Genomic DNA, 25,084 nt, shown 5'->3' with positions numbered 1-25,084 from the left:
TAGGATCCTACATATTGTAGCCATTTCATTTAACGTGATGCATCCAGCATGTACCGTGTTGCTGTCTCAGCAGTTCATTCCTTTTTATTGCTGGGTAGTATTCCATCATCTGGATGAAGCACAGTTTGTTTATCCATTCCCCACATGTGGGGCATTTAGGTTGTTTCACTCTTTGGCTATTCCAACTAAAGCTTCTATGAACATTTGTGCACATGTTTTTATGTAAACATACGTATTTTTTTCCTTCTTTGGTAAATAACCCAGGAAGCAGTAAAGAGGCATGATACATGAGATAGAGAAGGAAGAAAAGCAAAAAAAAAAAAAAAGGGTGTTTCAGTGAGTGGGTTACCTCTGTGGACCACTGGGACCCAATCCCCCTGGGGACCCTCTGAGGAACCGAGAAGGACGTGCCTCAGGATTGTCCCACTGAAGGTTAGGACGTTGTGACATTTATCTACCAACTTCCATCTGTCCCTCATTGGTTGAGTGCGTCATTAACTTGCCTGAACTTCCCCCCATCACTCCCCACAATACACACAGATAGGGCATCAGCCAAGGCTTTGGAAAACGTTGGAGTCAGAAAAGCTGGGGGGTGAGGTGGCATTTGGGATGAGATGCTGCCAGGTAGCTCCAGAGCCACCTACAGCTGCAGCCAGAATCCCAGGTGGCCTGAGTGGGGGTTGATTTGGGGTTACAGTTGCCATAGTTATTTTCCCTTCCTTTCTCCTTATCACTGACATTACATTATACATATATTTATTTGCTTGTCTGTTTTCCCTACTGCAATGAAAGTTCCATAAGGGCAGGGGACTAACTTTTTTGTTATCCCTTTCTGTCTCCCCAGTGCCTGACAAGCACCTGGCACAGAACAGATGCTCAATATATATGTGTGGAATAGTTGACAGATTGACCCATCCCACCCCTGGGCCTGGCGCGATGTCATAATAATGAAAGCAACCGTTTATTGAGTATCTACTGTGCCCTGAGCAGAGTGACAGCTACTGCATGCTCATCATCAGCTTTAATCTTTCCAATAACTTGACTTACTACAAATGTGGGTCATTATTTTCTACACATATACATGTAGACTGATTATATGTGCTAATGTATATATACTAATTCATGCATTAATATGTTATATATTAATGTATATATTACTTATATTAAATATAGAAATATATATTAAAATTTATAATCTACATTATGTAATATAAATAATTTTATACATACATGCATTCATGTATCAGATACTTGTATAGCACTTACTATGTGCCAGGTCCTCTTCTTAGAACTTTACAAATATTTTAATTCATTAATTTTCACAATAGCCCTTGCGGTAGGTTGAATGGTAACCCCCAAAAAGATAAGTCTAAGTCCTAACCTCTGGAATCTGTGAATGTGACCTATTTGGAAAAAGGGTCTTGGCAAATGTAATTAAGTTGAGGGAGTTGAGATGAGATCACCCTGGATTATCTGTGTGGGCCCTAAATACAGTGACAAGTGTCCTTATAAGAGGCAGAAGAGGGAAACAGAGAAGAGGATGAGGCCATGTGAAGACAAAGGCAGAGACTAGAGTATCACAGCCACAAGCCAAGGAACTCTGAAGCCACCAGAAGAGGAAAGAGGCCAGAAAAGATTCTGCCCTAGAGACTTTGCAGGGAGCATGGCCCTGCCAACACCTTGAATTTGGATTTCCAGCCCCCAGAAGAGTAAGCGAATAAATTTCTGTTGTTTTAAGCCACCCAGTTTGTGGCAATTTGTCATGGCAGCCCCAGGAAACTAATACAGTCCTGTAAGTTAAGTATTATTATTATCCTCATTTTTCAGGTGAGGAAACTGAGGCACAGAGAAATTAAGTAACTTGCCCAAGGCCACAGAGCCAGTAAGGGGCAGAGGCCAGATTCCAATCCAGGCTCAGGGCTCTTAACCATGATGTCCAACAAGGAGAGATTACATGACTCAGCCATGGTCCCTCAGCTGGTAAATGGCAGAATCAGGATTTGAACCCAGGACGCTGACTGAAAAGTACACGGGATTCCCCTGAGGCTGTAACACCACTTAGCTCTCCAGTTCTCCCTAAAGGACCCTCTTTGAAGCCTATGCCCAAGCTGCCTCTTTCATGAAGTGGTAGGGGGCAGAGATGCAGGTCTGTGCCCAGGGACCCCCTCCAAATAGGAGCATGCCTCTGGCTGCCTTGGCCCAGGTTGTACTACAAAAGACTGTGATTTATACAGTGCAATCCGACACCTCCTCGCTTCATCTTCCCACAATTAAGCAGGGCCTGGTGGTGACAAATGGCCCCATGCCCATGGCATCACTGCTCCCAGGGACCCTGCTCTCATCGGCAGGCCCCAGGAGCTAATTCATCCTTTTCTGGCTGCCCAGGTTGGAGTTGATAAATCAAGTCAGCTTGAGAGCCAATTACAAGGTCATCACTCAGTGGACAGAGAAGATTGCTTGGAGTTTCTGAACTTCATATTTTATTGGAACAGCTGGCAGCACGGGGCCACTGACTCCCTCACCTCAGGAGAGGCATGGTTTCCAATCCGTCAACACAGCCCACCTGCCCGGAAGAGGGGCTGCCACCCCTCAACCTCTCCAGGGCTTGGTGTTCAGTCCTCACTGAGGGTCCGCAGACACAGGGGTGGGAGGGTGGCCCAGACACTCTCCCCACCCTTGCCCAGAGCTGCCCCAAAGCCTTCTTGCTTTCTTATTCCTGGAAATACGGTTGAGCATAGCCCAATGCCAGGGCAGGGCTGACCCCAGCTTTAAATGGCTATTTGGAGTGTGGCCTTTCCAGTTCAAATCTCAGCTCCATTGCTCACTAGTGTTCTGTGACTATAGACAAATTACTTATCCTTTGTTAGGTTCAGTTTCCTCATTTGTTTACTGCTGCCCTTTATAGGAGGAGTAAATGAGGTAATACACACAGAGGGCTTGGATCTACACATGGTCCCCACTTAAAAAAAAAGTTTTCTCATCATGTAGCATATTGTTAAGTTTCTGGAAAACTTGGAGGAATAGGAGATGCTATATGATGGGCCTGTGCAAGGTGGGGCCTCCACTTCTCCCCACACATAGGCCTTAGGACCAGCTTCCTTGGGGTTCTTGAGGCCAAGGCTGTCCTTCAGTGGTGGGGGCTAAGGCTGGCCATCATGGCAGCTTAGCTCTGCCTTCCAGCCCCTTGAGCTTCTTATTTATTCCCATGGCTGGGTCCCAGGAGGGGAACAGGTAGTCCCCTCACTATCATTTCATCTCTGTAGAAAAACATTAATCAAGCTTATTGAGGGTGAAGCCCTTACCCTGCTATATAAGTTAGGATTGGGTTCTGCTTCATACAGTAGAAGACTTGACTGATGGTGGCTTGAACCAGTGATTCTCAAAGTGTGGTACCCATACCAGCACCATCAGCATCACCTGGCAGCATGTTAGAAATAAAATTCTGAGGCCTCACACCCAGACCTACTGAATCAGAAACTCTTGGGACTAGAGCCCACCTATCTTTGTTTTAACCAGCTCTCCAAGTAATTCTAATGCAGACTAGAGCTTGAGAATCACTGACTTGAACAAAAATAGAGGTTAATTCTACATCCCTTAGAAGAAATCCAGAAACAGAGAGTCCAGGGCCAGTGAACATCCCCATCTTTTGTTCTACCGTCTTTAGCACGTGGGTCTATTCTCAAGATTTTATACGCTAGAATGGCTGCTGGAGCTCCAGCCATCAAGTCTGCATTCCACACAAGGAGAATGAAGCAGGGAGGGAAGAGCAATAGGCTTGTCTCTCCATTAAGGCAGACCCCTGTAATGTTCCTGGAAACTCTACCACCACCAATAGCTTCCACTTGTATCTCACAGGTCATCCCTAGCTACAAGGGAGGCCAGGAAGTATAGTCTTTTATCTGGGCACTTTGCTGCCCAAATAAAGACTCATAGGCATACTGGTAATGAGAAAGGGCAAAATGGACATTGGGTGGGCATCTAGCAGACTCTCCCACACGAACTCTCTCTCCTCTCTTCTTTAATCTTCCCAACAATCCTCACAGGTAGATGTGATTATTTCCTCCACATTACAAATGAGGAAAATGACCTTTAGAGAGATCAAGGTCAAATAGCAAGAAGGAGCAAGTTAGCTTTGGCTGAACTGCTTCATTCTCTTGCCCCCTACCCTCTAGTATTGCTCTTCACCTTCAGGGGCAGCCTGGGGGGAGTGGGGGGAGGATTATGTAATTTCTCCCCTTCTCCAGACCCCAAAGATTTACCCACCCTCCCTGCGGGAGCCAGATTGAGGTAGAGGATGGAAAGGAGAGAGGGGAGGCCCTCTCCAGAGTCCAAGAAGCCCCTTTTCTTCCCAGAGGTAAATAGTCAAACTTAATTAGCAGGTTGTGTGTGCCAGGCAAGTAATCCGCAGGCTTTCAGAGGCATCTGTTTCCAGATGCTCAGAGGGAATATTACTAGCTCCCTTCCACTTGGGCACAAAAGCTCGCTCGCGCCTGCCTGGATGGGGCTCACTCATCAAGGGGTGGGAGTTTCCTTTTCCAGGCTTTCTAGCGAATTCCTCGACCCAGGCCCTTTAGAGAGCCCATGGTGTGGCCTCAAACAATAAGGTAATTCAGGGTGGTAACCCCAGAGGCTTGTCCCTCATCTCGTATGGAATCGCTGAAATATTTCAAGAAAATATTTCGGAATTGACTGGGAATGGGGAAAGAAAGTAGGTTCAGAAACAAAGGGAACACCAAGAGCTTCAGTTCAGGTGGAGGGTTTGAGGGGAGCCCAGGAGAGGCGAGCTGTGGTTTTGGAGCAGCAGCAAGGCCCCCTGTTCTCCTCCCAAAGTTCCCTCCCCACCTCGTGGCCTTCCAGCCATCTGCAGGGTTTGCTGTCCATTCTTTGAGGTAAGCACTGCCCGGTCTTTTGGGTTTAGAATCGCTCTGTTTCCATCTAATCAGACAGCACATCAAGTCCCCAGCTACTCACCAGGGAGAGTTTGGGGTCTCTTTTCCGACAGGAAGGCTTGGGGTCCCCAGAGTTTCTGGAAAGAGGCAAAGGAAGAGACCCAGCCAACAGAGATGGGAGAGGCCCAGGGACCCGAGTGAACAAATAGCAGACAAGTTTCCTTCTGTTCCTTACCAACTCTGAGCCTGAACACAACTCCTAGTGTATCTGGGCCTCAGTTTCCACCTCTGTAAAAAATGGGGATGCCCCTTATCCTGTGTCTTAACTGTCTGAGCGTTGACTACCTGCTTCTACTAGGGTCTGTGTACTGTGTGTGTGTGTGTATATATATATATATATATAAATATATATATATAATTTTTTTTTCATTTTCTGTATATTATGATGTTTTTACATCTTAAAAAACCTTTCTGACTGGGTTGAGTCTACCTTTCCCTGGTAGCCAATTCCTAGAGACAGCAAAGGCCCAGCTACGAACAGGACTTTGTCATGCAAATTAACCAGTCCAAGCAGTCCCTTCTTTAACTGGCCTTGCATTCCAGGAGGCACTATTCCTCTGCCTTTGTCACCCGGGGCCACCCCTACAGTTCACACCAGCTGAAATGATTCACACTGGCCAATCTGAGGCGATTCACTATGTCCTGCCTCGCCTTTCCCTTGGAAACCCCAATAAAGGCTGTGGCCTAAGTGCTCCCTGCCCCCTCCTGTCTTCTGCATCCTGTCACCCTGGTGACTTTCCCATGTGGCTCTGCGTGGCATGCCGTGTCTCCTGTCTCTAGGACCTGTGAGTATAATAAACTTTCTTTTCCCGAACCTCTCCTGTGTCTCCTCTTGTTGCTGCACTGACTGACCATCTCATTAAAAAATGCAAAGCAGCCTGCCCTGAAAATGGGGTCCTGATAGTAATGTCTCACGGCTATCCATAGGTTCAGAAGCAAATTTCCCCACAGCCTGGGAAGAGTGCAAGCATTATCCTAGGGGTTACAAGGGTTCGGAGATGTGGAGAATGGGTATGTGTGGCAAAGGAATTTCCTGCTCACCTAATATCCTTATGTTGCCCCGGATCTCTTGCAGTATATAGGACCATGTGATTAGCACTGATCTGTGAGCGGAAGCGGTGAGTGTTACTTCTGGGCCAAAGCATTTAAAAGCTGACTGTCAACCTTCCAATTGTCTCTTCAGTGATCGTGGATGCCACATGTCAAGAGGGTGGAAGCTGTCTGGGTCACTAAGCCACTGCAGGGGGACCAGATGCGCTGGAGAGCAACTTCATTTGCACAGGACTTTTCATGAGTGACAGATGAACTTCTGTTGAGTTGAGGCATGGAGATATTGAGGTTATTTTGTTATTGCAACAGAGCCTAACCCATCCTGATTAATACTGGGTGGCTGAACTATTTGATACTATACTGATGATGAGTCCATGAACTCACTGGTTGGCCAGATGAGGAGGGTATTTCTAAGTATAATAATGCATTGAAAGAATGCTTTGGTAGGCAGATTCTGTAAAATGAACGAAAATTGTCTTAGATGACACCAGGTTCCAAGGATGGGGTAAGGAATCATGCCACCAGGGGAGGACAAGGATCCTTCAGGGGGAAGGTCAAGAAGTAGGGGGATGTTGGAGAGAGGAGAAACAGAGTGAGTAGAAGCAGCCAATGCCCATCTCAGGAGACTCTGTGTGGCATGAAAGACCCCTCCCAGGGAAGGAACAGCAGTTAGTGCTTTATACCAGCTTCAGTCTTGGGAGAGTTTGCAGTCAGTCTGTAGGTAAGATAGTAATTCCTGCTCTCACCTTCCACTCGATATTATGGGCATAACAGAAACACACAAGTGTGGCCCCATGCCCTCTTCTGAAGTGCATTATCTATCTCCTAAACACACAAGTGTGGCCCCATGCCCTCTTCTGAAGTGCATTATCTATCTTTAGAGTCTGAGAAGAAGAAAAGAAAAAAATACAACTCCAATCTCCAGCTGGCATTCTGCTACAATAAGCCTATTATTTCAAGCACTCAGGACCAGGTCTTGGCACTGGGGCCAAACCCCTCCCTGAGACAAGGAGGGCAGCTCTCTGCTATGGCCACCAGCCAAGCACAGCTCATTTGCTTCAGAACCTTAACAACAAACACACAAACTCCCAAACCCGTGGGCCTCTGTCTCCCTCCTCCCATGGCTGATGGGGGAGAGCAGGAAGGGGCTGAGGTTATTGAAATGCTATTTTAAACTCCAAGTCAATGTTAAGCAAAACCTTGAGGCTGATTAAACACGACCTTCGGGCCACGGGGCTCCAGCTCAAAAAGGCAAACAGCTTCCACCCTCTCAGCAGCTCCGGGCTTGTTTATTGGTTTGAAAGCCCTTAAGGGGCCTGCCAAGCAGAGGGGTGAGCAAGGGAAACTTTAATATCTAAAGGGAGAGATCAAAAGCAGTTGACATTTCTGGCAGAGAGCAAGCGCGTTATGTATCTTTATATGTATAATGTTATAGCTGAGCAGAAGGGAAAAGGCATTTCTTCTCTGGGTTAAATCAAATCAGGCCACATGTTCTTGATCTTGACTGTGTTGTCTTATAATCCAACCAAATTTAACTGACATTGAGCATTTCTGATCTGAACAGTTAACATGGAAATTTGGCCCAAATAACTTTATATATATGCTGAACATGAACTTGGTTCAGGCATCAGAAATGATGGGAAAGCCCCCTTCCAGCTGCCCTCCAGAGAGCCAGGCAGGGGGACAGCTGGTGGGTAGGGCCCCTGGCTCTTCATCATCCCTTCTGCTGATGGAGTTGCTGGGGAGACCACCTCCACAGGTGGGCATACTATTCCCATGTCTGACCCTGGGGCACTGAGATTTGTTCTTGGGAACCCCAAAGAAGAGAGGTGACCTTGCTTTGGCAAAAGCCGCTAATGGGCCGTGAGGTTGATCCCTGGAGGGTGTCTCTGGCATTTATTTACTCTGAGGTTCTTGGTAAGCTTGGTGAAGAAACTTTCAGTGCAGTGCTGGGTAGCAGTCAGGATGGCCTTGGACAATAGAAAACAGTGCCTGGCACAGAGCAGGTGCTCTGGAGTTTGTGGAATAGATTTTGAATAAATGAATGTGTGACAGACTCAAGGAGCTTATTATTCAATTCCCAACCCCCTCCTTTTTTTCATGCTCATTGAAGTCTGTTTTAGTTCCAGAAGGCAACATACCCAGTCTCAGGTGATGAAACATGGTGGATGTAAACTAACTGTGCCAATCCTATTCTGTTTTCCCAGCACCCCTTGCAGGTAGGGATGGACATGTGACCCAGTTCTGGCCAATGAGACCTACGTGGAAGTCTGCTGAGGGGTTCTGGGAAAGCTTATGCAGTCTTGCTTAAAGGAAACAGATAAGGTTGCAGTGTCTAATTCTTCCCACTCCCTCTTCTTCCAACCTTCAGGGCGGGCTTACTGTGACAAATGGCTAGTGGTCATTCAAATTCATCTCTTTTATTCCAGAGTTGCCCCTGAGAAGCATCTGCCTTCCCTTTTTGCATCTAGATTTGCCTCCATCGCTGACTTTCATTAATGGGACATGAAAGGAACAAACGCATGTCAATTATGGGCCAAGAGTCTAAGAAGTAGGTATGCCTTCTCCATGCTTTCTCTCTCCTTTCACTGGGTGGGTAAGGTTGACAGACAAGGCTCTAGGAGACAGAAGAGCTACAAGATGGAAGGAGCCTGGGTCCCCCAAGCACCATGTAGAAGGCACCATCCAGTGACCAGAAATACCTGCAATGGAATGTTGAGGTGGTGGTCCGGAGGTGAATTTCTAGTGTGTTAAGCACTAAGATTTGGGGTGATTATTTGTTACAGAGCTAATGCAACCTTAACGGACACATTTACTTTCTATAGAAATTTAAGCAAGTAGCTTAAATGTTCTGTACCTCATTTCTTCTTCCTCAAATTGGTGTTATCTATCTATAGTCCCTACCTCCTAGGATGGTTGAGAGAAATAAATACATAAAGCACTTAGCAGGATGCCCATTACATAGTAAATGCTCATAACATGTTCATGAATCTTATAACCATTATTCTCATTCCTGAATTGAGAGTGGGTTCAATGACCCCTTAAGTCCCTTAGAGGCTTGAGATGCCGAGATTCTCTAGGAAGCTCAGATCCTGAAAGGAAAGAGCAAAGAGACGTGTGTCTGAGGGGTTGCTGTGTCTCCGGTGGAGGGAGAAATACTGCAAGGGGATGAACGGCTATAGAGCAAGAGGACTGAGCTTCCTTCATGCCGCCTCCCCTTCCCCCCGCCTCCCCTTCCCCACACGTGGTGGACTCCCAGAGTGCCTTCATTTCGTAAGCTGATGAAATATCAATTGAAACTGAGATCCATCATTCCTTAATCCATCTTTCCTTTCCATTTTTGCATGATTCACGCTAGGAGACCAGGATGTTTAGCTTTGTTGTGGTTTGCTTTTGTCAAGCATCACTGCTACTTTCTTTTACCCCGAGGGTGAGATGAGAAATGCTACTTAAGAACCTTTGAACAAATTCTCTCTCAACTTTTTAGGAGGGCAAGGCCTCTTCTCTGAGCCAAGGGACACAGAGAGCCCCAATCAGGAGTCAGGGGTGTAGCATTCCAGCCCTGATTCTTCCCTTTCAAAGCTCTTCTCAAGCCTCAGTTTCCTCATCCACAAAATGAGAAAAATAATATTTTCTACTTAAGAGGATTGTAGAGAGGGGTAAATGAAGTACTATATGTAGTCACTAGAACTGTGCCTGGCACATAGCAAGTACCTGATGTCAGCTCTATTTACTATTATGTTGCTGTTTTTACATCACAGGCCAGGCACTGAACAGGAAGACACAAAGTTAACCAAGACTCCGACTTGCCCTCAAGAGTATCGTTTAGTCAATCAAGAGAAACAGATGCATAAGCAGACAATCAATGACAAGACAGAGCAGTAAGAGCTTCAGTGGCCGTCAGTAACCCATCCTGGCTGGAGATCAGGGGAGGGTTGGACTCTATAAAAAGAAGACCCACACTAGATGATTTCCAAGGTTTTACCCAGATGCCTTAGGTCAGGTTCCTGAGAAGCAGAGCCCAGAACAGGGACTTGGGTGATTCATGTTTCTCAGAAGAAAGAGAATGAGGGGAGTAGGGTAGAGTGGAGGAAGGAGGTATGAAAGAACTTGGTCGTAGCTGGAGTCTAGCCTCAGGGGAGGCCTGGAGCATGAATTGCAACTCAGGGGATGGTTCGCCCCTCAGGCAAGGTGTCCAGGCTTTGGTCCCCTCCTATCAGTCAGTCATTGGATGCTGGTTGCTCTCAGGAATTAGGGAGTTTAACCTCCCTGGCAAGGGGGCTTACCATTGGCCAAGGAAAATTGTCTGGACAATTTCATGGGCACCTGTGAGCCATTAGCAGCCAATACTCACGGTCACTGAAGGTTGAGTGCACCAGCCTAATAAAGAGATGTGGGCGGGATACCATAGGATCACTACACTTTAGTCCACGATTTCAGACCTCACAGGACTTGCCTCAATCTTCATCAGTGAAATGGGGGGGAAAAGTCCCCTTAGAAAGTAAATGAGAATCTGAAACAAACAATTGTAGGGCCACCAACGCTGCAAAGCTGAGAGCCAGGCCAGAGGGCAGGGATCTGGGCAGGGGCCAGGGGGGCAGGCACCTGAAGGCTTGCCCCACCAACCCGCTACCTTCAGGCCTGCAGATGGGAAAAGATGGAACAAAAATCATCCGCAGGAGGAAAGGCAATGTACAGATAGCCTCTAACAGAGACAGCTGGCCTGGCTGTGCTCTGGGCTACTTCTGCTTCTTGATGTAGTAATCAGGTGGCCTATTTCAGAATTCATTGAGAGAAGGAATGAAATCAATAAGTTCTCTGAGCCTGAAAATTAAGGCTCATAGTATCCATTTCATAATATTGTTTCAAGGATTAACTCAGAGAAGGCTTAGCACAGTGCCTTGTAGATAGCAGGCTCTCAGGAAACATTTGTTGAAGGACTGAATAAATAAGGGTGACGAATGGATAAACTCTATGAGCCTACGTTTGTTCCCCTGTGAAATGGGGTTAAAAACACCCACGCAGGGCTTCCCTGGTGGCGCAGTGGTTGAGAGTCCGCCTGCCGATGCAGGGGACACGAGTTCGTGCCCTGGTCCGGGAGGATCCCACATGCCGCGGAGCGGCTGGGCCCGTGAGCCATGGCCGCTGAGCCTGCGCGTCCGGAGCCTGTGCTCCGCAGCGGGAGAGGCCACGGCGGTGAGAGGCCCACGTACCGCAAAAAAAAAAAAAAAAAAAAAAAAAAAAAACACCCACGCAGAGGAGTGATGAGAAAAGAAATGAGACAGTAATGTACAGCGCCTGGGGCCTGGTGGCACCCAGTAAAGGTTGTGGAATGAAGGTGCAGTGAGATGACAAATGCCCAGGAAGATAATCCATGGCTGAACCCACATCGTGGGACTTCTTCCTCAGATCATGGGAAGGTGTGTACCTATGACCAACCAGATCCCAGGCCTCTGGGCTCCCTGCCCAGTGCCCTCCATGGTAGTTAGTCTCCTGTGTCTGCCCACTTCTTGGAGCTTCTTAAGCCATGCCTGTGCCCACCTGGCCCAGTAAAGTGGCTCATCCATCCTCAGGCAAGGGCCTCTTATTCCCTGAAAGATGGAGCTTTTTCATTCACCATCGAATACTTAACAACAACCTATGGGGTAAGTACTATTATTACTCCACTTTATAGATACGGCAAAGACCTGTAAAGAGACTTGACCTTGGTCACACAGCTAGTGAGTGGCATCTGGCTTCTGGATTTGAGCCGAGGTCTAGCTGATTCAAGAGCCATCACACTCTACTCTTAATTACCCAGTGGAGCCAATGCTGGGCACATCAACTTCACATCTTCGTAGTATAAATTTGAGATGAGAGTCTGGAATAAAATTGCATCAGTTAGGGATGTATTCGGCTGCAACTAACTGTCAACCTTTCTACAGAGGCTTAAACAGATGAGAGTCTTTTGTTTTTTGTTTTTAATCACACAACAAAGAGTCTATGAATAGGCAGCCTAGAGCTATAAGTGACTCAACAACATCAGGGACTTCAGTCACATCCATCTCTCTGCCCTACCATCCTTAGCATTGCAGTCTTCATCCTCAAGCTTGTAACCTCATAGTCACAACATGGCTGCTGTACCTCCAGACTTACATCCATATTCCAGGCAGGAAGAAAATGGAAGGAAGAAAGAGAAAGAGGTAGTACATGTATCAGGTTGGCAAACGTTTTCCCTGAAATGCTCAGCTTGTGTTTCATTGGAGAGAACTGTGTTCACAACCCAAGCTTCAGAGAAGTTTGGGAAAGCCATTGTTTTTCTTTTTTAGCATAGAACATAGCCAACCTGGAAACAAATTGGGGTTCAGTTGGTCAACAAAAAGGAAGAACGGATCTGGGATGGGGAACTAGCAATTCTGCTTCGAAGGTGGGAGGGATAAAAAATTATTAACCACCTCCTGACACCAGCCCCTCACTACTGATGCCCCACCTTCCAGCTGCGGCAAACCATCAACTAAATCAAAACAAGAGCCAAGTATTAAAGAGTTAGCACTCACAATCCCACATCTGAGAAGCAGCTCACTGTTCTCCCTGCCACAAGCTATTTATAGAAACTGATTTCTAATAAACACAGATTGGCAGCTGGGGGCAGGGAAGGTCAGCAGTGCACACATAAGGCTTTATTGATGCCTTGTCAATCAGCAGCTCTTATTTTGCTGTTTAATTCTTTTTAAGTGCATGTAAGCACTTTCCCTGCTAATAGCAGATTTATTGAACAGCTCCACAATGGAGTTCATCTCCCCCATAGACGGTGGCGGCTGATTATCAACTTTGTGGCTTCGGGTCGGAGGGTAAATTGACCCCGTATCCATGGCCCTTTCCAGGGGAATTGCAGGGGTTTGAACAAATTCAATACTCTCCAGTAAAATGTCCAACCCCCCCACCCCCGGCACGTCACACAGGGCCTCAGCTTTGCTGTCGAAGCAAAGGATGTCATTTGACACATGGAACATCCAAGCGTGTGGTTCCTGTTGGCCATTTTGTCAAGACCAAAGGAGAATTCTCTTAATTGAGAAGTTTGGCCTCTCCCAGAAAGCAGAGTTGTTCTTTCTGAGCACAGACACTCCCTGCTCTGATGAAACAGTTCTCCTAGTTTAAAACTATGCATGGTGCCCACCACCTTTAAGCTGGGCGTTTGGACTGGGCCCAGCCTACCTCTTCTGCCTCATTTGCTCCTCTTTGCCTCTCATATACTGACTGCAGTCAATATAAGAGACTTTCACACTCCACTTGGTTCCCACCACCTGGAATGCCGTCCTCTCTGTTCTGACTTGCCGTCCCCCTCTACGACATTGCAATTTGAGAAACTACCCCTGTTTCTTTGCAGTGGACGGAGCTCAGTTCTCCTCTGAAAGCCAGTGATGGTATTTCTGGAAGCCCAGATGATGATGAGGAGGAGGAGGAAAGCAAAAAAGCTCTCACTACGCTGTACACCTGAAACTAACACACTATTGTAAATCAGCTATGCTTCAATAAAAACATTTTTTTTAATAATAAAAATTGTTCTCATCTATCAAACTCTTACTGTGTGCCAACCAAGAAGCTTTTTGGGTATCATCTCATTTTATCTTTACAATAGCTCCCTGAGGTAGGTGCTCTCATTATTTCCATTGTATAGCCCAGGAAACAGGAACAGACAGAAGTTAAGTGGCTTGCCCCAGGGCTCCCAGCTAGTAACTGGTCAGGGCCTGGTGCCCTAAGCAATACATTTCAAGGCCCATACCTTTGGCTCAATGCCTCTGTGTACTTGTCCCATTCCCACCACTCACCACAGCTTGGTGTATCTTAATACCTCAGAAGGCGGGACCCATGGGGACATTTGATGGGCTGGCCTCACCCAGTCTCGGTTCACAGCATCTGAGAAAGAGGAACAGAGAAAAGGGCCTGAAAAAGAGGAGAAAGGGCCAGAAGAAGCTCACTTGATGCAGAAGAGGCTACAGCCAGTCCTGACTCCAAGCCCTGGCGTACAAAGACACAGAAAAAAGAAGCCCTTGGCTGGCAACTCTGACAAAACAAATCCAGCAGGGACTAGGTGGCATGGTTTACAACATTTAAAAACCCCAAACCGTAGATCCTTTGAAGGAGAGACCGTCAACAGGCTCTGTAATCTGAAAACAACAGCTGTCTGCACGGGGTTTACAAGACAGATTCTCAGAATAAAACATGTCTACAGTGAAGATTAACTCCCCTCTGGGGAGGGCCTGGCAGAGAACTTGCCCCTCTCATTTGTACATATTACCAGCCCTTTGGTTCCAGGAAATGTTGTGGCCATGAGGGCCGATGGGGGCCCATTGTCTGGTGTCTGCCGTTCTTCCTTTGGTCAGCAAAGGGATGCCAGCAAAGATGGAAGTACTCAAAAAGGCATCATTTTTAATGACCCAGATCTGGAGATTTGACTTAGAAAAGGATTGTTAATCCCTCCCCTCCAATTAATCTCTCCCACAACTGGCCATCGAAACCAGTTGGCTGGTTAACTTAGAATGAACAAGAGAGCAGGGGACTTGAGGAATTTAAAGCTTTCAGAAGGCAAAAGCAAGACTGGCTGGATGGGGTCGAGGAAAAGGCCACAGCATGCGTCATCTTGCCCACATAGCACGGAACAGGAATTGAGTCAGATACGGACAGCAAGGAGAGGAGATGTTCTTTTTAAACAGGGCTGGACAAAATGGTTTAAAGCAGAGTAGCGGAGTCAGACTTCTTACAGAGGAACAGCAGAAGCCACCAGCACTGCCCCCCCAACCAACGCCCACCCCGTGCAGGCCTTACCCTTTCCGTGCACTCTGGCCTCCCTGCTGCCAGGACCTGCCTCTCTCTGCCCCAGGGCTCTCTCTGGCCACCGGCTCTCTCTCTGCTTGAGCAGCCTCCACCCGTGATTGACAGGAGTTGGTGTACAAATACCCCAGCTCCCTCTCCTCTCAGGATGGACACAGAGGCATGATCTGCACAGACTCTCAGAGTGACCCCAGCAGGATTAGACTCTAGCTGCCCACAATAGTAACTCTATGGGCTTTCTTCCCTCCCTGCCCACCTCCCCACCTTCTGCTCGTATGTTCTGGACTCACCTCTCAAGTAACTAACTTGCTCTCTGATCCAGGATCTGCTCTAGGAAGAAGCCAAGAACTAAGACAAGGGACAGCTGGTGACAGAAGGGGAGGGCAGCACAGGAGGTGAATTGTGCCCTGGGGGATGCAGGTCCAGGTTCCCAGATCCGAGTGTTACAGAGAAACTGGAAATCTGGATTCCTTATGTGAAATCCCTTATTTTGTTCTGTTTGGTAGGAGAGGGCTCACAAAATACACCCTCCTGGTCAAACCAAATGCATTAAGATTAGCCTGTAGTAAGGTAACCTCTGGCCTAAGGCTAGAAAGTGAGGAGGGAGTGGTGAACCGGCACTTTTCAGGATGGCAACATGTACATGGTGGGGCAGCATGGAGTGATCCAGGGCCAGGCTAATTTTTCATGGTAGGGCACTGAGACCTCCAGGTGTGCAATGAATGGACCCTGGCTCTTTGGCCTAGAAAGCCTGAAGTGACGGAGAGAACTCCCTGTGCCCTTTTCATATGGCACCCCTGTGCCACCTTCTCCACCTTCACCACTGGAGCCTCCACACCCCCGATGTCTCCCCTGGGGCCCTCCAGTCCTCAGACAAATTGAGTTCCACTCCCCTAACTGGATGGGAGAAAGAATTAGGGATCTCAAGGAATCAGAGGTAAGTGGCCCCTCTTTGAAAGTATGGAGAACAGAATTTAAAACGCTGAAATGTCTAACCTACAAAGGTGTGGCTGTTTGTCCAGAGACCTGGAGTTTCCACGTCGTACATCTCAGTTTTTGAAGCACAAAGTCAGAATTGGTAATCACAGTGTCACTTGGCCTCTTCTTACATCCCTCCAGCAACAAGGGGCTTACTACCTACAACATCAATCCATTCTGGATTCTTTTACAATGTCTTTCTTTCTATGCTGAAATCTACCTTCCTGTAACTCATCCCCATTGGCTGGATTCTACTTTGTGGAGCTACACACTTATAATAGCAAAACTCAGCAGGGAGGTAAGGAAGCCGGCTGGATGGGAATATCAGAACCTCCAGAGTGGAGGGGGGTCAGGATTGAAAATGGTTTGAAAACACACAATTCAAGTGATGATATCTAAAGCTGAAAAATGAAAAAAAATTCAATTTTCCATGATACAAATAAGAGCCTGATAATAACCAGAATGTGCAAGATTTTTATATTTATCAAAAGGGGACATGGTGTTTGCTAAGACTGAAGACCTTTGTTTGATTTATGTTTCAGGTTCCCCTTCTGACATCTGAAGGTAGCTGTCATGCTTGACCCTCAGTCCCCTCCTCTTTGGGACAATTACCCCCAGTTCGTGCAAACATGTCTTCTGACCTGGATCATGGCTCCCTCTCAATTTAAGCCTCTTCTCAACTCAGCTTACCATGTACTTTTCAAACTGGGCACATGTACCTGGGAAGGTAATTGGAGATAAGGTAGGGATTAGGTGAAACGTCAGGAAAAATGTTATTTTAAATAACAACTATTTTTAATATTAAACAAACAAAGACTTTATTGTCCAGTAGATTACAACATCAAAATAAATTTTTTAAATAGTTCAAGTCCCTTGTGCTTTTTTCCCAGCTCTGTCCTTATGTGGCCTTTCCTCTGAGTGTGAGAGAGCTCTCTGTGTCTCTTTTTATAAAGACACTAATCCTAAAGGATCAGGGTGCCATCCTTATGACCTCATTTGACCTTAATTACCTCCTTATAGGTCCTATCTCCAAATACAGCCACACTGGGGATTATAGATTCCATGTAGGAATTGGGGTTGCGGGGGGACACAATTCAGTTTAGTTCACAGCAGCCCTGCTGCAACTGGTTGCTTCAAGGAAATGCCCCTACGTCATGGGGGTTATGAGTTCATGCTCTTCTGCCCTCATTGCTGTTTCAGTTGGCAAGTCTGAGAGGCTCTGGGCTCTCAGTGTGTCCACTGACAGGGTGATGCCCAAAGGAGGAGCCCAGTGGAGGGGGCAGTTGCCTCCCGATACAGGACATATGTGAGGTGCCAATGCCCCACCCTGCTTCCCTTTATTACTGGCCAAAATTGAGCCAGGCTAAACCCAGGCTTGGAATATGCAGCGGGGACAGGTTAGAGCTTGGAAACCTTGAAAGCAAAACCAATAGAAATTATTGCCCATCCAAAATCTGGGATTTCTGACCTATGACCCCCACCCCCCACCAAGTTCCAGATGGAGGCAGGTCTGTTCATTTTTGTTTGGACCTCAGAATATTCCATTTCTTTCAAAACCATCTATAATCCAAACAGCATGTGGTGACTTCTACGGTGACAATATGTTCACTTATTCATTAATTCAACAAATATTTATTGAGTCTCTACCATATGCTAGGAACAGTGTTTGGCAAATAGTGGTCCCCAAGGACCTACTTGAATGACTAACTAAAATCCAATGTATTATTAGCAAACTCACTGTTGGTGTGTGTGTGTGTGTGTCTGTGTGTCTGTGTGTCTGTGTGTGTGTAGGGCTGATTCCCTTAAGCAGGCCAAAGGGCTGGCTGTCTTATTTACATCTTTCCTCTGTTGAACAAAGCTATTTTCTAAGAGATTGAGAACATTTATAAATTCTTACCTTGAGTCCAAATTAATGAAGTATAATGAGTGATGAACTTCAGACAGTCCAAGCTGGTTTGACCTTAATTGTGATAGGAAACATCTGAACTCAGTAGCCAAGTCTTCCCCCTTTCTCCACTTTCTCCCACCCATCCCTGGCAAGGAGTTCAGGGGGTTCATGCTCAGTGCTCAACAAAGAAGATCCAGCACCCATCAGCTCAATTAATCTCTCCTTCTTCCCAAAAGTAATTCACCAAGCTCAGTAGTTCTTAACCCTGACTGCATCTTAAAATCATCCTGGGAACTTTTAAAAAATAATAATGCCCAGTTCCCAAACCAAGAGACTATGATTCAATTGGTCTGGAGTGTGGTCCAGGCATTAGATTTTTTTTTTTTCAAAAACCTTCCCTAGTATTTTTAAAGTGCAGCCATAGTCACGAAACACTGATATTCATTTCCCCAAGACAGCTGCATGATTTCTCCAAGGACCATATCTGGGTCACAGGCCTCAGCTTGGAGCTGATGCTAAGTTGGTATTATCAAGTACAAACCTGGTGCTAGAACTCTGTTAGATGCTGCAAAGAGCAGCCACTTAAGCTCTGAGCCTCAGTCATATCATCTGTACAATGGGCTCTCTCCCTTTCCAGGTAGCATCCTGTGTTGACCTACATAGAGTGGGATGACTAATGGTAGGACATAAGGCAGGTGGGCAAGGGCTGTTTTTGTTCAGGGAAGGTTTGGGGGAGCCATCAAATTGCGCAGCATCTTCCCCCACTTCTCTCTTTACTGGCATCCCCAAATGGGAGACAGAATTAAGAGATATTGCACAGACGTCTCCTAAATTGAAGTGAGTAATAAGAAAATATCGTTGACTTGTCTCATCTGTAGGCATTGGTGCCATCTTAGGCCATGACATGGCAACCACCATTTTCTCATACTGTTGGTGTCTTGGTGGCAAAGAGTAGATACCCAGATTTGCACAAGCAATAAAAAGGGCACTATTTTTGGACGTATCTCTCAAAACCAAAGAAGAGACCATGAAACTGGGCCTCATGGAGGACAGGAACCAGGTTCTCTCTCAAGCCTCATTGCCTGGAATTGCTTCTTTTCTCTGGATCTTCTTCATCTTTCTTTCTCTGTAAACAGGCTTCTCTACAAAAGGCAGGCAGCCAGCATTCGTTGAGTTTATACGTCCACAGTTCAAGCAACAAGGAGAAACTCACTAGCATCTGCAAATGCTAGTTCCAAGTGCTTGGGATTTGGGGAAGAATCTGATTGTCTAAGCTTTAGTAAGGTGACCACTCCTGGTCCAATCTGCTACATCCAGGGCTGGGATCTCGTGATTTCAATATGGCTGTAGGGTAGGGAGAGGCTGGTCTCAGAGAAAGGAGACATGAGCTGGAGAGACACCCCGGTTGGTATCTTCTATAGTCACACACAGGGTGGTTTCAGTGACAGTCTTATACATGACCAGAGCTAATATACTGGTCTCACTCCTAAAACCAGAAGTCTCCATCCAGCTCATCTCAGGGCAGCAAAGCCAGGTGAGGGCTCTCCCACTGTGCCCTGCCTTCCCTTTTCACCCTTCACGCAGCTCTTAGGAACGCTTGGCACAAACGCCCTCCAACCTAATTACCAGCCGGAATTAATCAAAGGTATTCCCAACTGCATGAGTGATGCTAGCCAGGAATGTCTCCAAGTTGAAATTCTTAAAATACTTTTGTTTATGAGGAAGTTTTACATGCTAACTTTTTCCAAAAGCCAGTGAGAGGAGCAGTCCCCACAGACATCTGAGAGTACTTTGGCTGCCTTAATTCACTCATGATGTTTCATTAATATCAATTTTCTCCCTGCATCATAGCCTGGCAGGTTTTTTCACAAGTGTTTTATTCTCCCAATCTCTCAGTTTGGTGTTGCTGCTTGGTTTCTTGGGTTTTGTTTTTTAACTTCTCTGGAATTCTCTCTCCGTTTTCTAAGAAATTCCCTCAAATCATCTCCATAATGCACACATCTTTGGGCTCTAACAGCTCCATTTCAAAAATGGAAGACATCACAGACTTCATGGATTTTTTTTTTTCCCCACTTGGAAGTTACAAGAAGGAGGTTGGAGGGAAGATAATCTAGAGAAGCAGACATTAATCCTGTTTCTTAATCCTGCCCTTGAGGTTGGTGGTACAGAAACTCCATCTTCTTCCCCACCCATCCCCACTCCAGGGTATCAAGTGAGTACCATCTTACTTGGTCATCTCAACAACAAGAGACAGAGAGCTAGTGAGAAGTCTTAATCCACCATCACCAGCTCCACCACCATGGTCAGAAGAAGTTGATTGGAAATCATTTCTGGCTGGCTAGTTTCCTGCCCTCTCTCGCCCCCTGTGACAGTCATTGGCTTCTTTGCTCTCAGATCCGTTCACTGTCATTCCCCTGCTCTCTGTCCCCAAGCTCCCTTGCCAACTGGCTTCTGCATAGGTCCCAACCAATAGAAGATACTGCGAGAATACTGAGGGATAGACAGAGGATAAAAGTCAGGGTATTTCTCTTTATCTCTTCTTTTTTCCGGTGTCATCTAAAGCAGAACCTAGGTCTCTTCCATGGCCCCAACTCCTGCTGAGAAGTCCTAGTAATGGGTCTAGCCCTCTCTGGACAACCCTGAATCTTGATTTTAGTTGCACCACATCCTTCTGCTGTCCCTCCAGCCCTAGGAATGGTAGCAGATTCCTGCTGTAGCCAATTTCTGGGTTGTATCATTGTCCCTTATTTGGCTTCCCAGATCTTCCATTGCCTGTGTAATCAATCCCCTCTATGAAATTCTCTATATTTGAAACACCTAGAGCATATTTTGTTTTCATGGTGGGCCCTGACTGACAAATCTACTCACTCAAAATTAAGCTCTCTGCCTGACTATAACACACTGTTTCTCAAACTATCTGTTGCAAAGGACCATTTTTAAATATTTCCAATCCATCATGGATTGACACTTGGTCCTACTGCACATGACTGGTAAGCAACTTGAGCCACATGCCCTGTACCATGCAAATTCAACAATAACTGAACTGTTCTACATCCTGTTCAGTGAGACAAGTCTACTAAGCATGCTTTTGGATGTCAGTCAATGTGAAACTGCTGAAAAAGTTTCTAAGCTTTACCCTCAACCTCTATAGTTGTCTCATCACAGATCTCCTACAAAGAGTTTTTGGGCTGGCGTGGGAACACAGACCACACTTTGAGTAGCACTGTTCTGGATCTTTTTTATTCATGTGTAGGACCATCCCATCTTGCATGCCGCCTAGATCATTTTTCCTTTGAGTTACATACACTTCCCAGTCAGAAGCTGTATTTCTCACACAGGCCATGTTCCCCACAATGTTACAATGCAAAAGACATACAAAACAAGGGAGCAATGATGACCATCACTTACCAGGGGCTGACTTTTTTTTTCAGGCATTAGTTCATTTAATCCTCACAGGCCCCCTGACGAAGTGCCATTATCATCTCCATTTTACGGAATGGAAAAGTAAAGTTCAGAGAGGTTAAATAGCTTGACCAAGATCACCCAGCTTGATGGCAACGGCACTGGGACTCTCACCCAAGTATGTCTGGCCCAATGTCTGTGGTCTTAGCTACAACACTGAATTGCCTTATTCACTGTGTCCTTGGCACCAAACACTGAGCCTGACACGAGGCATCATTAAAAATATAAATGACCAAAAAAAATATATATATATATATATATATATATATATATATATATAATGACCAAGTGAAGCAATGCCTGGTCCTTTCTTTCTCCCACCTGGGATAGGGTTACCCACAAAACACCCTCCCATTGGCACCCACTATTTCTCAGCCAAATCCTCCCATCAACACCTTCCTTAGAGAAGCCTTCTGAACTCTTCTAGGCCACCCTTCTCTGCTTTCTACAGGTCTGAAAGCCTCCACTACACTCCCTGAATTCATGCTGAATGCCATACAATCCTCTTGTCCCCAGACTGTACTTTAGAGGCACTCCTTGTCTCCCCATGAGTTTAGACACTCTTCAAGAACAGAGGCTTTTACAATAACAGTGGCTTCTGGCACAGAGCTAATATTTATTAAGCACTTCTTGGCGCCAAGCATTGCTTTAAGCACTTTCCCTACAATGACTTGTTTAATATTCACAACAATGTGAGTGAATTTTATTATACCCTTTTGACATATGAGGAAACTGAGATGGAGAGCTTAAGAAAGTTTCCCCAGGTTCAAAAAGTTAGGGCTGGGCTGAGAGTTAAACACTTGAGTTGTTGACCTCTAAAGCCTGTACTCCTAGCCAGTGTGCAATTGTTGAATTTTCAAGATGCTTCCGCATCTATGATCTGAGTAGCCCCTCCCAGTGCCATGGGGAAGGAAGGTAGTGCAATCGTGGAGACAGTTTTAAAGCTAGGAGAATGCTTGGAGGTTTTTTAACTTCCCCGTTGTACAGGTGAGGACACTGAGGCATAGGTGAAGTGACCTGCTCAGGGTCACACAGCAAACCCATATAAGACTCATCAGCAGGTCCTATGTCCCAGCATGGAGCTCTCTCATCTGCACCAGCTACAACAGCAGGTGCATGGATATTCATGTGACTACTGAGCTCACCAGAGCAGCATGCAGCATCTTCTGGGACTCATGTCAGGCAAGCACTGATTCTGAAGAGATCATAAAGGCCGTATATATTGGGAACTGTCTCCGAAGGTGGAGGTTTCCAAGTAACAAACAGCAATACAACTATGACAGTGGGTCCTGACACCTGTCCTCCAGGCTGGGAGACTCAGGGACCAGGAAGAGGGTGATTGTGGTGAACCAAAGGGGGCAGCTGCTACTCAGTTCCAACCCTAGTTGTGTGCAAACATGAGCCTGGTTTGCCAGAGCTTGTAGTTTTTCATGGGAAACTGGAAAGCCGGGTATCTATTATATATGAAATCTTCTGATCTGTATACGTTGATAAGTAAATAAGGAAAAAAAACCAACTGTGCATGTCAAACAAAATGTACCTGTTGGCTATGTGAGGACTATGGGTCACCATGTGCATCTTCCAGACTGGGAGATCCACCATGCCCCATCCAGCCCCATCTGGCCAGACTGGCAAGAGTGACATGACTTGAGCTCCCTGTGGGCAGGACATTGACCACCACTGTCTCACCAACAACCTAGTCCAGTGTCTGACACGTAGTAAGAGCTCAATAAGTATGTGATGGATAAAGGGATGAACGAATGAATGGCATTCAGTCTTGAATGGGGTCCCAGGAAGCTGAAGATCAAGGCTTAGGGCAGGGACACCTGAGACAAACTCTGCCGGCAGCCTAGCTTTGGTAGAAATAAGCATTGGGTTGTGAGACCAGAGGGATTAGGAACAAGGCTTTTCTCCAGCATCTTCCTTCAGCCAGGGGAGGTTTCAGGGGCTGGGCCCTGCCAACAATCCTATTTCCCACAGGTCTGGTACTCCAGGGCCCAGAAGACTCAGCCTGAGCTGGACTTGACCTGGGGGGAAATGTCTTCCCAAAACCGTGGTGCCAGATGCCCCATAGAATACAGCAGCCTCATGTCTGCCAATGAGGAGAGAGACCTGGCCAGCTCCTGGGTCCCTCAGCATCCCCAGGCTATGGACTGGCATCTGTTCGTCATTCCCATGGCTGCTCACAGAACCCACAGCATCCAGGCACATTCTCTGTTGGCCTTTGTTGCCCTCCTATTGCTCCCCACTCCACCTGGCCCTTCATCTCACCCACCTCTGCTTTCTTGTCTGCTGCCTCTGGAACTCTGGACACAGTTTCCTCAGTCAGAATGTTCTCTCCGCTCTGCTCCCTCTTACCCTCACTTATCCAAACCCTTGCCCTCATTGGGATCTACCTTAAGCCTCACTCAGCATATCCTCAAGGCCTCCTGAATTCCTAGGGCCCCAAATAATTTCACCATGGACCCATATTCTGTATACACTGATGGAGGCAGTCAGATATCACGGTTAAGAGTTTGAGCTCTGACGCCAGACAGCACAAGTTCATGTACTGACTCTATCCTCACTAGGGATGTATTAGTTTCTGATTGCTGCGATAACAAATTACAATAAACTTAGTGGCTTAACACAAACCTATTATCTTACAGAGGGTGAACAAGCAAGAAAGGCTTGAGATGTGAGCACCTGCATTTTCCCCGGAGAACCAAGTAGAGACCATCTTGAGGAACTCACAGTGTCCTAGCGATGAATCAAACCCACCAACCGCTTAGCGGACAATGAAGTCCTTAGCAATATAAAGGGGACTTAAGTGGTGTGGGATTTCAGAGAGGACTGTCAGCGTGGGCTTGGAGGGGCCAAGAACTGACTCCCATAGAACAAACTAGAAGGGTGGGTAGAATTTTTTCCATTTAGTTGTTGACTTTTCCAATTGTAAGAAAAAAAAAAAAGTCGTGACTTAGCCTGGAATATTCTAAAAGTTCAGCAAAGGCAAATACATCCAGAAAACAAATACCCATAATCCCAGCTTCTGGGCAAGTTGGGTAGTCTCTGAGCATCCCTTCAGTCTTGTCCTGGGCATATTATTGATTTTATACAGAACAGTAGAGCATGGTGGCTATTAGTGCAGTTTTAGGGGTTCAACTACCTCCCACCAAACCTCAGTCTTAGCATATACAGTCATGTGATTTTGGACGCAGTCACTTGACCTCTTGTGGCCTGCCTCAATTTCCTCAAATTTAAAAGGGATAATAATAGTACCTGCCTTATAGGGTAAATATGAGGACTAAATATAAAAGGACTTAGACTAGTATCTGGCGTTTACTAGTATCTAGTAAACGCTACAAAATGTTTTTGCCTAACTTTATATTTAACATCTGTTTTGACATATAAGTAAGTCCCCTACATACGAACCTTCAAGTTGTGAACCTTCAGGTGTGTTCACATGTCCAACCACGTTACTTCACGTGTCTGGCATACATTGTCATGTGCATGCATCCTCTACATCCTCCTATTGTTGACGATCCTTCAGCTGTACCATCTGCCACCTCCTCTCCCTCCTCCAGTCAGTAACTCTTCTTGCCTGTTCACTCGATGCCAGCCCTTGTATGCCAGCTGTTGTACTGTACTACTGTACTTTTCAAGGTACTGTACTACTGTACTTTTCAAGGTACTGTACTGTACGATTAAAAATGTTTTCTGTTTGATTTTTAGCTATTATTTGTGTGAAAAGTATCATGTTATAGAACTATTACAGTACAGTACTATATAGCCAATCGTGTTAGTTGTGTACCTAGGCTAACTTTGTTGGACTTACGAACATACTCTCGGAATGAACTCATTTGTATGTAGGAGACTTACTGTAATTAAAAGTTCTTCACAAATATGTTTTTCTGAGCTTACACAATGTTGCATTAAGGCATGGATCAGCAATCACTAGAGGGGAGTT

This window comes from Hyperoodon ampullatus, assembly GCF_949752795.1.
Source record: "Hyperoodon ampullatus genome assembly, chromosome: 18".
NCBI lineage: Eukaryota > Metazoa > Chordata > Mammalia > Artiodactyla > Ziphiidae > Hyperoodon > Hyperoodon ampullatus.
Note: the sequence above shows the minus strand (reverse complement) of the source record.